Below are 13236 nucleotides of genomic sequence, written 5' to 3' on the forward strand. Positions count from 1 at the left end.
TCAGTGAGTCAGACAAACAAGGATTCTAACGAGTCTCTATTGTTAGGAGAGTGAGAACAATTTGCAAGCAATCCAGCTTACATCACATCTCAGCTTTAAAAGCTCAACTCCACACTCTCTATATCTGAAATGAGAAAGCTCCTCGGATGAGAAGCGAAACGTCTTCAGCTACAGAATAGAAGTCCAGTTGTTTTTGTTTTTTAACTTTTTTTTGAATTCAACAGGCACAAAAAAAATGCATTTTATATATTTAGACCCACATCAAAACCTCTGGGTCACGTGCACACTTCTGCCATTTATTTATTTATTTATGACTCACAACTCTGAATGATGATTTAATCTCTGCTAGTTATAATTCTGTATTTTGAAGTGTGCCTAATGAGCTTGAATGGACACAGATGAGCCGGTATTATTCTTCCACACCAACTTTAGATCACTTTGGTCTTGTCAAATGAGTGATTATACTTGCATGCCCTTTGGGTTTGACTTCAAATAGTAGTCCTTGTAGTCCAGATATTTTTGAGGGAGAAAATTAAGACCTAAATATCTGATTTAAATAAATAAATAAAAATAAAATGCTTAAAGATAGAAGCCATCTAAAAAGCATAAAGAGTGAACATGACGTGCAGTTTGCATCTAATTTACACTAAACATAGTATTGATATTAATTTATATATTTTTATTTTTTGTGTTTTTAATATGGCTTAAAAAATAACCCTCCTATATCAATATCACTTATAGTATTTAATAAAAATTATTCAAAATTGAATGTCCAAATTGTATTTCTAAATGTTACATTATACATTACTTTAAACCTTTTTCAAATTTTCTGTAGTTTGTTTTTGTTTGCAATATATTATGACTATGCTTTTACTGATTTAAAAGTGGGAGCTCTTTTGACTCTTGAAACTTTCACTACCTGTGCACCAGTTACGCTTATTTAACATTTAGGTGTGGTCTCCTGCAAGCAGTGGGATCACATATAGAAACCCCAGAGTCACAGTTAAGTGCTGCTTGAGTTGTTAGTGCAGAAACCTTAATGATGTTAATGAGGCATTTCTCTCCATCTCTGCTTGTCTCCCACTGCTTACTGCATGTTGTCTCCTGCTGGTACTTTCTAGAGATGTGCAAACTCTGGATCTAATGTCTTTTGTGTGTGTGTGTGTGTGTGTGTTTTGTTTTTTTCAACTACTGATTAAAGAAATTTATGTTAAAGTCACTACATACATGCGAAATTTAAACCATAACATAATTTTACATCAACTGAGACATCTGAAATTACCAGCCTTTCATAGAAAAAAAGTGTATCCCCCTCATTTAGCGAATGACATGATTTATGGCAGCTGCCAAAGCTTCTAAAACTTCCTGTAAGTTATGTTTCTATAAGACACCATCCAGGTGAAGTGGGTAATAATATTACTTGTCATACTGAAATGGCATAAAGCTACTGAAGACATATTGTAAATCTTTTTAATCTTTTAGAAAGAGCTCTGCTCTGAATCATCTGACAACTTATAATTACTCAGCTTTTACATGAACACAACTACGTCGTTTTTTTCAGCTAGCCTTGACATGAATACAAATGTTCCACATTTCAGGAATACTCTCTAATATTTTGCTCAAATGTTGTTGCTTGCCTTTCAAAACACTTCAGAGACACTTTAGAATTAAAGCAAAACACTGCATCCAAAGCTTGATATCACTGTGATCTTCACAATTGCATTTCAAACATTTATCATCCTCTTCAAGTTGTGATCATCATATAGCTTAATTTTATAGTTACTAAGATTAATCTCTGTTGATAACTTATTTTTATTTCTAGTATTTGGTGATTTTAGGTACAGTCATTTTGATTGGCTTACTAATGGTGACTGTGTTTCTGTGTTGTGTGCGCCATCTAGTGAATTTTGAACAATATAACATGAGTTGAATTTTCTTTGCATTATCAGCGGCCCATATACCTTTTTTATGTGCTTTCTTGTACTAACATGCAACCAGTTTTAAAATTTGCTTCTGTTGTGTCATTGACCTAAATAAACTCTTTTCAGAAGAGAGAAAAGAAAAAAGTCTTTAAAAGAGCACAGATGTGGGGGAATGGGGGAGTGGTTAAAGATGTTATCTACTCTTTGGGGCTTTTAAGTCACTGTTTAAAAGTATCAAAAAATGCACCCAGCACCAAACCCCTAAAATCATTACACAACACCGAGCAGAGGTCTACCTTTGAATCCTCTGCTGAATAGACTCATTCGCAGTTCTGTCAGGGTGCCGGTGAGGGTGTTGCCCACAAAATCAATAATGTTCAAATCAAAAATTTCTAAGGGAATCTAAGGAGAGAGACGGAGCGATGAAGAGGGCGAGGAAAGGAAAAAAAGTGGGAAATTGGTAGCGAGAGAAAGGGGGATTGTTCCTGTAATTGGAAAGCGGTGAGACTGCAGGGCCCATGAGTTGAAACAAGCTGTTCCCAGCAGCCATTTATCCACATTACCTGTGAGCCTCTAGAGCAGTAGTACTGACTTAAAATCCATTTTCTGATGAAATTATATTGAGAACAAATTACCTCTCATTCTCAGCCTGCTGTCATAAACATGCCATGTTCCCTCACACCACTAGAGGTCAGTGTGACCCTGAATTGTGCTCTCAAAGCAGTGAAGATGTCATGTAGAGCTTGGATGGGTAGGAGGAGAGTTTGCCGCATGCTTTATGGTCATGTCTGCAGAACTCCATGCTGCAAAGCTTTGGCTCTTTTCTTTGTCAAACAAAATCTCTATTTTTTAAAATCATGTTTTGTTTATTTGTCTGCTCTTTTCCAGTTCATTTTGTCCTGATGTGGGTTTAACGTGTGTTTGCAATTTGCATAAGCTGGCTGCAGAAATCTGTGCTTACCCTTGTGTATTTCTCAGTCAGAGTCAGCGTGCTGTTCAAAAGGAATAGCAAATGACTCCATTGCCCTCACTGACGTATGTCAGTCTATTTCGGGCTCACCAACTAACACTGTCATACATGGCCAAGTAAGAGCTTGTGATGTACGTGCTGGATCGGCCCTGCAACGTCAGCCTACCACTTGGTTAGTCAGGAGATTGCTTTTAAGCAGGGGCAGAGTACTTTATCCTCATCCCTATGAACCATCACTGAAGCATATATCCCCGTGCCCTGCCAAGCTGCTGACAGCACTCTACCCATGCAGGAGACATACTGGGATATCAAACACACGATCTGACCTGATGCAGCAGCAGTGACATTTCCTCACCTCCACCCCCACCCTCCTCCACCTGTTTACCCATAACAGGAGGCATCCTTCAGCCCTATCGCCTTATTGATTGCCATTTGGCAAGGGTTCGTCGCAATTCGTCTCAAACTTCATCTGGCTTGCTGCTGACCCCTGCTCCCAGGATGAAAGGAACCACAGTAGGAGGTGAACAGGTTCTTCAGCAGGAAAGTTAGGAGTCGAGCCATAGAAGGGGTGAAAAGGGGAGAGGGATATAAAAGATAAAGAGACATAGAACGCGTGGCAGAGTGTTTGGGCAGGTGGACAGAGACGGATGGCATTAACTGGACTAAATGCTGAAGGGACAGGAAGGGCACAGCCAGCCACAGAGGCTTGTGGCCGGCTTTCACATGACTCTCTGTATGCTCGGACGCTAGAGAGTAATAGAATCCCAACGTGATGCCGGGATGCTTGGGGAGGGAGTTAAATTTAGCCACAGCCTTAGGCAGGCAGGCAGCTCCAGGGCTCATGGGGATGTTCGTAGTTCTGAGGGGCTTCAGTGGCTTCAGTGGCTACATCGCTCCAGTCCTCTCTGCTCTTCTGTAATAGTCATGGAGGACACTGCCGCAAACACAATATAAATTACCTTCTTTCCATACCTTAGCAGGCATATGGCCAAATGGTGTGACGTATTGCATTGCAATGTGATGACAGTGGGGGTAGTGTGGGAGATAAGTCAGCAACGCTTTATTTCCAGGCTCTGTTAGGGTAGCATCTGTTGGCTCGTGCAGATATTGGATTTCAAAAGCAATCGCGCATGTCATAAACTGATGTTCTATGATAGGATAAATTTTAGATGATTGATCTACAGATGTTTTTCTTATGTTAGTCATTCAGCTAGTTAAGCATGAATGAAACTATTTTTCCCATCAAAGATGTGTTTGGCCTTTCTCAATGTCAGTGGTTTTGTCCTTAAATCCATATCACATGACATGTCTGCCTCTACATTACAAACTATCTGAGCTCAAAGCCCCCAGCCCCCATTCTGTCTCCTCATTAATACCTCCTTTTTGACCATCAAAAAAGGGCATCATGAGTTTTGAACATTTGTATAAACACAAATTTGCATAATTTTGAATAGTTGATGAGTAAATTGGCGTATGAATTTTCTTTTTATCACTTACAAGGAAAATGTTTGTTATTTTTTTAAATTTCCAATAAAAAAAGGAACTTGGCTCCAGAGGAAAAAACATTTGGTTTTATATATTTATATATATATTGGTTTAGTTCTTATTATTGTTCTTATATATAGTTCTTACATATCATTGGTTTACTTCTTATTGGGTTAGTTAGCTCCCAATTTACCGGTTGCTCTACATTCTTACCCTCATCTATGGTCACAAGCTTTGGGTAGTGACCCGAGATTGTGAATACCAGTGGACGAAATGAGTTTTCTCCACAGAGTGTCTGGGCTCTCCCTTAGAGATAGGGTGAGAAGCATCCGGGAGGGGCTCAGAGTAGAGCTGCTGCTCCTCCACATTGCGAGGAGCCAGTTGAGGTGGCTCGGGCATCTGGTTAGGATGCCCTCTGGTTGCCTCCCTGGTGAGGTGTTCCAGGCACGTCCCACCGGAAGGAAACCCAGGAGAAGACCCAGGACATGCTAGAGGGACTATGTTTCTTGGCTGGCCTGGTAACGCCTTGGGATTCCAACGCAGTAGCTGGAGAGGGAAGTCTGGGCCTCTCTGCTTAGGCTCCTGCCCCCACGACCCGACCCTGGATAAGTGGAAGAAGAAGATGGCTGGATAGATGGATAGATGGATGGATGGATGGATGGATAGTTTAGTTCTTCCACATACCTGACAAAAGGAAGTGCCTTGACCTACACTGCATCACTCATTGTTGACATCAGCCAACATTTTGAGTTTGGGGCCATCACCAAAGCTTCAGCTTGGTTGTCTATAGTGAATCTGCAAAATTGTTCTGATTTTTAAGTTTTTTTAAATGTTATTTTGTTTTTTGTTTTTTACAAAATGTGATATCTTCAATACTAATAAAAATATTAAGTAAGAAAAAAATATATATATATTTTTAAAAATATATTCAAATTCAACTGTGGAGATATGTAGAAACTGTTCCTGTGTCCCTACAAAAATGTTGTTAAACAGGGACTCATGAAAATATCCTATTTATGATTTTTGTTTGACAGCATCTAATTGTTTGCTATTGTAATTAGCTATTGCAGGTTTTTAGAGTAACTTGCGTTTACAGCCAAATTCCCAAATATGTTTTGCTTTATATATTGCTTTCTTTGCTGTTAGAAAAAAAACAACAACAAAAAGATCAATAAATGCAATAAAAAGTCCTACTGTAGTGAGTGTGTGAGTATATATGTGTTTGAAAGCATTTTGTTCTTTGATGACAGTTTGTCTAATTCCTCCTATTTGCACCACTTCAAGCCTTCATGAGGAAATGCAGCAATTGATGAAAATTGTAGCTCAGAATCTTTTTCTTGAAATATATTACCAGATAAATGTGAATTTCTTTGTATTTTGAATTTTCAACCTTGGGTACCACTTTTTTATGTCATTCCCTGAAAATGAAGCTTACACGGTGAGTGCTAAACATGAAAACATTTCCTGTGGCTTTTCTTACCCAGCAGGTCAAAACATGAATATTATGAATGCTCTACACTACAAAAGCCAGACTAATTACCACAGAGAGTCTTTTTTTAATGCACTGACTTGTATTTTTAATGGTCACTTATTATCCCAGTTTGGCTTTGATTACTTTGCTGAAGATAAACATTAGAGGAGGTAATTACATTTGTTCTGATACATAAAGCTGACTTCTAAACTTTTAAACATTTCTTCTACTTTACTTAAAGAATAAGATTGATGTGCACAAAAATGTTTGATAGTTGAATTACTAAATCATGATAGTCCATTACCTCTGTGTTTTTACTCCTAATAAGGCCTAACAGTATTTTTGGTTTATCACCAGCATGTTCTTTTAGGCTGGCAGACAGCAATGCTTGTAATTGCAGGTTTATAGTATAGCTATATTATTCCAAATGTGGGCTACAGTCCTGAATAGCAAATTCTGCCCATCTGTGCTGTTTGTTGAAACTGGCACCGATGATTTGGCCATTCGAAGGAAAAGCAGTTAGACCATAAACATCAGTTCAGTGTAGCCCAAATGGTTGCCTGATTTTTCTTTTTAAAATGACTCGAGATATAAATGAAACTCTTCTCCTTGCATTTGTATTTGTCTTTGGCAGTGTTGAGGAGTTTAACCTTTGTTTGAGTCTTAATTTCAACTTTCTGATGTCTTTAAACACTAACACATTTGCAATTCATTTATTGGCATACTGAAAAAAATTCTTTTGAACCAATCGATTTTATCTAGCATAAGAAAAGAATTGAATAAAAAGGAGAAACTGAATGCATTTGTATTTAATGAGTGACAATATGTACCTATTTATCTGTTTACTTATTAACCTAGCTTTGTTGACATTTAAATATTGCTCAGTTAACTTCAAGACTTTCAAGAAGCAGATTAAAAAGAAAATAGGAAAACAAATTATTCAGTATTTTAAGTGCTGATCATTATTGTATATTTTCTCAACATTTGTAATTTGTTACAAGATTAAAGACAAGTCATGCTTATTTCCTCAGCCTGATACAGTGAAACAAATATAAATTACAAATTGAGCAAAGCCAGTTTAATATATATAAGTAATTTCAGGTAAAAACATAATTTATTTTTAGTCACAGGCTGTCAGAGAAAATCATCTGCAAAGAATGTGAAGCATTTTTTATGTGTCCTAAGCATCAAGGCTTTTCAGATATCATGCCATTACCATATAAAAATTGTATATGTGTACATGTGTAATCCTTAGCCTTCACAAAAACGGCAATATTTCTGAAGTTTACTGAAATTGATCTAAAATAAGTTGTTGGTCAATAAGACTGAAGCAGATTTTAAGATTTCATGTTATTTTTTATTATCTTAGTAAAATTACCACCAGCACTGTTTTCCTGTTGCAGTCTACATACTATATACATATAAAAGGAAGATAAACATATTGCAGCATTATAATTGTACTCACAGGCTAATTTAGCACCACAAATTAAATTAACCAAAATAAATGAACAGTAAACAGTGACCTTTTATTTATTTTTCAGGGTTTGTTAGCTGACGAACTGAAAAGTATTAAGGTTAATGAACAAGCAGCAGAGGCACTAGTCTGTATGATTAATCAAAGACACTATTATTCTCTCAAAAACAATTTAGTCATCTTGATGTAAGCACCATTTCTTTTTTTTTTTTAACAAATTGCTTGGTTTTATTCCAGGGGCGACTGATGAGCAACTCAAGATTCTTGGAACAGAAAGTAACTCAGCCAGCATCGTAAATATACGGTCTTGGTTTAATCATAAGCCTGTTTTAAACTGGATGAAGCCTATACTAATCTCCCACCTATTTGTTACACCTTAGCCCTTAATATCTGCTCGTGTGTCAGTGCCAGTGGCAGTTAATTAATATGCATTAAAGCTAAGTGCTCAGGTGTAGAAGAGGAAACCTGGCATTTTGCGCACAGCACTGCTGAGAAAGTGGGCTGTGAAATATGAGGGATAGCAGTGATTCTGACACTTTGAGTCAGCCTGTATTCAGTGTGCACCTTTTGTCATCAGAGTCATGTCTTTTATCTTTGTCATGCACCAAATTCCATAACTCCATTATCAACGCCCACAACAAATTCAAACCAGCCCTTCCCTTGAAAACACTTGCATGTTTTGAACTGCGTGTATCTTCTTCTCTACAATTGCTTACCATCTGGGGTCCCTGTTGTGTAGTATTTTAATGGTTAGTCATAACATTGTGATTTATGCTCTGTAGTTTATTCTGAATTGCCTCCTTTTATTAGGGTTTCCCTGGCCAAATTCAAAGGATTTCTTGTCATTTTCTTTGTCTACATTTTATTTCTTTTTTACAATAGCTTCAACAGGTTAATTTTTCAGAGTCTTTTTGTTGCATCACTCTGGAGAATTTACAGGATACAAGACAGATTGAGGACAGCAACACTGGCTTATGAATGAATTTGTTCAAATGAGAACCACATACAAACATGCACATCTGGAGAAAGAAAAGCCACTCCAGTTGCCGACATATGGTACAATAGTGAAACAGGCTGTTGTGTTCCTGGAGCCCCCTGAGGAGTTGCTGTGGAGTTCAGATACATTTTGGCCACCAAGAACCTTAAAGGAGTAACAGTGGACAGGTGCCAGGGAGACGAAAAGGCGCCTAATTCATCACTAAGGCTTCACGGGTGACACATTGGAATGACAGTGTTCAGCACATGGTTGTTCGTCGTTCTCCTGCTCTTTGCATCTTCATCTCGTTAACATGGCTTTAAAAGCATAACGTGGCAACATCTTAATTAGTAAGGGCCCATAAAATCAGAACTAAAATATGCCAGTTTACATTTTCTTTTCTGAGGCACCTCCATTCCTAAGATCCCACATTCTATAATGGGAAATTCTTAATTCCATTTTCCTCTGGAGCAATCATTAAACTTTCACTTTTCACTCTTCGTCTGCTTCCTTTCTGTCTTTCCTGTCCTCTTTCTGCAGGGAGATGAATTGACCAAAATACAGACGTGGCCTCAGCAGTCACTCTGTCAGTCCTTAAGGGCTGATCAAAGCTGTGGGACACAACCTGTCCTGTCTTCAACCTGTCTCATCTCTGACACAAAATAGTTGTAAGAAGGAGAGGGTTCCGACATCCTTGTTTTTCACTGTCTGTCCCTGTGCTGATAAATAAAAACCACAGAGATGGAAGCAGTAAAACCAGAGAAACATGTCACAGTGGAATTCTTTTTGTGGAAGAATAGTAAAAAGATGAGGCCATGAAGAATACAAAATAGGTTGTACAATGATTTGTTTATATGCCCAAGGACTGAATAGCTCTCATGACTGTGTATGGATGTTTCAGTTTTGAAGTTTACAATGTGAAGCCCGTATATCCCTTTTCAAATACTGATGACCCTGCCAGGACATTCTTTACTTCTGCCCTTATCAATTACAAACTTAAGTCATGGTAGACCTTTTTTAAAGACTTGAAAAAATAAGAACAAACACATCTCAAGCACAGACAGCACATCTCATTTATACACAAAAACAAAATAAAAATGCTGGGAAGACTTATAGCATGTGTCTTATCTCACCTATCTTGCTTGAGATTGTCTTATTAAATTTAGTCTGTTGGGGCTCTTTGACTTTATACCTATAAACTCAGTTTATACAGAAAGACTTTCAGATCCCTGACAGTTCCAGTCAAGGGTTTAGTGACTGTGACTTTATCTGTTTCTTTTGAGACAACAGACTTTATGTGTGCTCAGAAAATCTGGCCAAGGGGTGTTGTGCAACCTATTGCACGTCAAAGGACATGTGTATCTTGCTCTCTTTTCTTTTCCTTTCTTCTTCTTCTTAGCTGCTGCTGCTTTAAACCCACTTTCTCCTGGTTTATGATGTTGTACTTTAAGATTTTTCTAAATTTCTTCTCATAAATCCTTCAGTCTTGTCAGTGTGTGCATTTCATCTTTCACACTCTCCAGTGTCTGCTAAAACGGTGCAGAATGGATACCTTACACCTGGTGCTGGCAGTGTTTTTTTTTCCTGCCTAGGATGGTCTGAAGAGAAAAGAGTGGAGACCTTGCTGAGGTAGAGTATCCTGCCTGTGTCTCAGTTGGGAAGAAACAGTCTGGATTAGTAAATATCTTAACACCTCAGGGTACTGAGGAAGATGCCAAGATTCAGGTACATACTCGCTGAAATTGAAAACAAATGGAAAACATAGGATTAGACTTGAACACCCATTTTCACACACTTGTATGTTACTGCAACACACGAGTGGAAATGTATGATAAGTGGTGTAGTGAAAGCAGAATAGATGGTCTTGTCATTAAGGTGCTTAGGATATTATTTTTCTTTTACCTTTTCTTCTCAACAGTTACCTCTCTTGGGAAACATGGGGAAAATAGAGTGTCTTTATGTAACTATGGATTGCTTTATGCTTTTAAGGGCTGTTAATGTTACTTCTGTGTTGGATTAAACTTTGCTAACATGGTGATTGTTAAGTTATAGCGTGTTTTGAAATCATTAATAAGAAAAACATTTTTTATTTAACTATTACCCGACTCACCTTAGCCTAAACTCAGACCCAATAGCTGAAAATGGCTGCTGTTCTTGAAGATGAATGCATATGAATCATGGCTGGAAATCCCAGCTTGATTTCCTAGAAAACCTCCTGGCAATTTGGAAATGTTATATACCCTTATAATCTATTTGGACCAGAACAGCACACTCAACATGCAGCCTGTGAAATTTCATCAGAAATCATGATACATTGAATAAGACTGAGCACAAAAAAGAGTGAAGTTTTGCCAGATGATTTGGTGCATCAAGTGTTGTGAAGCCTTAACCTTTTTGTGTTAGTCTTTATTCTAATAGCTGATTAGTTGTTATAATTTTGTTTAGTTAAAATAATAATTGGGTGCAATACAAATCCAATTATAAATAATATATTTTAGATCAGACTATTTGTCTGCAATAGTATTATTTTAGATGACCCATATTGTTAACAAAAAATAGTCTCATCTGGACTGTGATTCGGATTACCACCAAATTTGAATCACTTGCTTGCTGTGACAACCTCAACATTTATTGAAAACATCATCAAAATATGTTCATTAGTTTTTAAGTTGTCTTGCTAACAGAAAGAAAAGAACAACAACAAACAAACAGGACTGAAAGCAAAGTAAAGTAAAAAAAAATACTTTCCATCTGCCTTAAACTCTTTGTTGCAGCAGGTTTTTGGTTTAGAAACTTTCCCTTTCAATTGGAGCATAATATTTAAACTTTTCATTATTTATAAGTGTATTGATTGTAAATAATTGGTGCAGTCAATATTAAACATAAATATATTGTGATTCACAATTTAGATAATTTAAATTAAAAACTGATAGAACTATTCTGCAATCTCACTCTAAAATATGCATTTCATGTGACAAATAATTACAGTTGCAAACTTTAAAAGTTTTTCCACATACTGTGGGTGGTCCAGTAATTGTGCTTAAATGGAAGAGGAGTCACTATAGTTTCTAATTTACAGTATTTGGATAAAATGGAGAAGCTACTCCTATACGCAGAATAGGATAAGAGGCTTTATACAGGCTGTTATTCTGTTCTGCCTGTCCATGCTTGTCATTGTGAGGGTTATTAAATGCTTGCAGCTCAGGACTTTGTTTGAAATGCAGTCTTTTATCTGTACAAATACAGAACTACACTTTGAATAAAAGCGTTGTGGGTAAACTTGTGATAAGTTTGAGTTGACCTGTCCTTCTGACACTTAGCTCATGCCCTATAGTGCTTTTGTAAAACAGTGTTAAAGGTCTTTTTATAGCTGCTCTGCACACATAATGGCCACTCAACATGTATAGAGCATTAGCAGAAAAGCCACTGGGATTGCCTTTTATTCCATTGCATGTGTGTTTGCCATTCTTTAGGGTTTTGTCCTCTATACTGCAGTGAAATAGAAGTATATGACAACCATTTTTGCTAATTATGTTTTCCAAGCACATATTTCATCTGCTGCTCGCCTTTCCCTGTCCGCGCTTATCATCCCCCTATCCTCCTTCTCCATACCCCACTTTAATTTTCTGAGACTGTGCAACCAGCTTGTCCATTACCTTAATTCAAAACAGTGGAAGAGAAATTAAATATTAGCCATTTTATTAGCAATAAGTTCAGCATGGCATTACTTACAGCTGATGGGCTTTTTAGAAATTAGCATGAGTATTATTATTTAACAACAGCATTTTTTGGTGAGACCAGGGCATTTTTTTTTGTTATTCATTGGAATCTCTTCATCATGCTGCTACTTATTCAGTCACCATGTCAGGAATTATAGTGCAGCTGAAGCTGTGCATGTTCTGAAGAGGAGGAGCAAGATAAATTATCTTGTCTCGTGGTTTCACATCAAAGCATTTTATTCATTTAATTATAATAATTCTCAGCATCTTTGCTCCCTCAGATTGAAACAAAATCTGTTGTAACTCAAATGTTTCAGATTTCATTTGGCATCTCAGGAGGTGTTTGAAGTCGTGAGCTGAGGGAACCGGTTTCTGTGAACTCTACCGACTGGTTATGATATGCCTTTGTCACTTGAGAGATGGATTATGTTAGGTCATGGCTGGTGACAGCTCACCTCAGTAGTGCTCAAGCACTTGCTTACTCTCCAACCTTCCGTGCACAGCAGTCTCTGGTGGCTGTGTTTCCAAAAATATTTGTGTGTCTGACTTGACAGGTGCACAGCTGCATACCTCTCTGGCATGAGTGTTGTCCTGACAGATGCTGTAGCGTATCAGTGTGCATTTGCAAGAGGCAGAAAATTTCTGGCACACTGGACACTGCAGATGCCTCTGATTGCATGGTGGATCAGGAAGGAAATTCCTCCAGGATTAGGGCAGAGGATCAGCAGTTAGAGGCTACTGGGCCAAGTTGTGGTACTTTGGCTGTGAACACAGGCAAAGTGTGTCCACTTTGGACAAGCATAGCTCACAAACACTAAAACGCAAAGAGATGAATACCAGGGCCGTCAAACCTGGATCTAGTTCAAGCCTCTTGAGATGATTGTCGATAATGAGTGTTGTTATCCACTGGTTGAGGTGATAATCTTCTTTTCTTACTCCCCTGTGACTCTAAACCTTTTAGTGTATATCAGAAATATGTTTGGCACAAGCACAAAGAACAGTGACAAAAAGGCATTTGCCTTTAAATTTAGAGAACTAATATTGGATTATTTATTTTATTTTTCAGTAGAAAACAGTCGATCAGTCTGTGGCACTGCTCAGGTGTTATGATAGCCCAGGTTGCTCTAATAGTGGCTTTTAGCTCTTCTGAATTGTTGGGTCTGGTGTATTGCATCTTCTTCTTCACAATACCCCATAGATTTTCTATGGGGTTAAGGTC

General features: G+C 37.7%; 1 protein-coding gene across 4 annotated transcripts in view; it reads left to right on the forward strand.

Annotated features, from left to right (window-relative positions):
- tspan9a (tetraspanin 9a) overlaps positions 1–13236 on the forward strand; it is a 165363-nt gene that overhangs the window by 19066 nt on the left and 133061 nt on the right. The window contains exon 1 of one of the 4 annotated variants that reach the window (XM_037978158.1): positions 9706–9927. The exons of the other annotated variants lie outside the window; for them this stretch is intronic. The gene's annotated coding sequence lies outside the window, so the exon portion shown is untranslated. Of the gene's footprint in view, positions 1–9705; positions 9928–13236 lie in introns of those variants that run through there. 4 annotated transcript variants of the gene reach the window in all.

The sequence above is a fragment of the Kryptolebias marmoratus genome, linkage group LG11 (genome assembly GCF_001649575.2).
Source record: "Kryptolebias marmoratus isolate JLee-2015 linkage group LG11, ASM164957v2, whole genome shotgun sequence".
Taxonomy (NCBI): Eukaryota; Metazoa; Chordata; class Actinopteri; order Cyprinodontiformes; family Rivulidae; genus Kryptolebias; species Kryptolebias marmoratus.